The 1,171-nt window shown below is 47.7% G+C and overlaps 1 protein-coding gene across 2 annotated transcripts in view; it reads right to left on the minus strand.

The window, feature by feature from the left end:
- LOC111864198 (hemicentin-1) overlaps nucleotides 1-1,171 on the minus strand; it is a gene marked incomplete at its 5' end in the record, with an annotated part of 147,354 nt that overhangs the window by 43,721 nt on the left and 102,462 nt on the right.

Here is a 1,171-nt window from a genome sequence, read left to right on the forward strand (position 1 = left end):
GGAGCAGCGAAGGCTATTCACAGTCAGTCAGCCAGTCAGTGCGTTACCAACGAGTTCTCAGTTCGCAAGTTACGAGCTACAGACGCGTGTGCGATAACCAGTGATAACCAGTTATATCTGGAGCGTGTAATTCAGGGAGACTTGTGTAGCTCCCGCGTTATTAATACGTGAAGACTCTTGAAGATAGTGTTAAGAGATTTTGTTGTAGGGTTTGTAAAGTGTGGAAACCCGTAATATTGTGATAATTAATTGTAGCCGTTATTTGAAGATTGTTAAATAAACCAATTAACCATCTCTATGGCGTCTTCAGTAATGAAACACGCGACAACTGGTGTCAGAAGTGGGATTTGGACTTACACACGTGACCAACGAGCTTCGAACTCGAGACACGTGACAATTTGGTGTCAGAATTTTAACGAACTTAAACACACCTAGACAAATAATTGGATTATTGTGCATCGAGTATTCTACTGCGACAAGATGGAGAAACAAGATATGCAACGAATAATGGAAATGCTGGCAAGAATTAACGCCAACGTGAGATCTAACCGAGAAGAAATGAAGGCCGATAGGAGGAAAGACAGAGAGGATTTCCTGGCGAAATTAGACTCCTATCAAGAAAAGGCAGATAGCCTGCTGACGAAATTAGCCGCCGTCTTCAATGCCTGGCAGGAAGAGACGTTGGCCGGCCCAGTGGACACGAAACCTGTGGCGGCACAACAAGAAGAGGTTCCCATAGTGATACCGGTCGGAGTGACGATGGCCTGCCAAGAAATGGTGGCACGTCCAGAAGAAGAAGAGCCAACTTCAGTGAACAGGAAACCTGAGGCGGCAGAACTACTAGAGGTACCCGTACAAGACGCCAAAGTAATTCCGGTCAGAGAACTGAAGAAGAAAAGGCGCAGGGACCGAAAGCGACGAAATAAGAAGAATCCGACATGGGAAAATTGCGGACCCCAGAATAAATTGGCCGTCGTCAGCAGGAGGGTGTCCCGCTCTGCAAGAGTGGCATGGCGCAAGAGGAACATCTTCAGGAAATCTTGGACCCGAGGAGATCCTGCGTCCCGGATAAAGTTGGCTGCCATCTGCAGGAAGATATCCCGTCGCGCGACAGTGGCACGACGTTGGAGAAATGACTCCAAGAAGGAAACTCCCCAGGGAACCTTCGGAT

Source organism: Cryptotermes secundus, unplaced genomic scaffold (assembly GCF_002891405.2).
Source record: "Cryptotermes secundus unplaced genomic scaffold, Csec_1.0 scaffold2898, whole genome shotgun sequence".
NCBI classification, from domain to species: Eukaryota; Metazoa; Arthropoda; class Insecta; order Blattodea; family Kalotermitidae; genus Cryptotermes; species Cryptotermes secundus.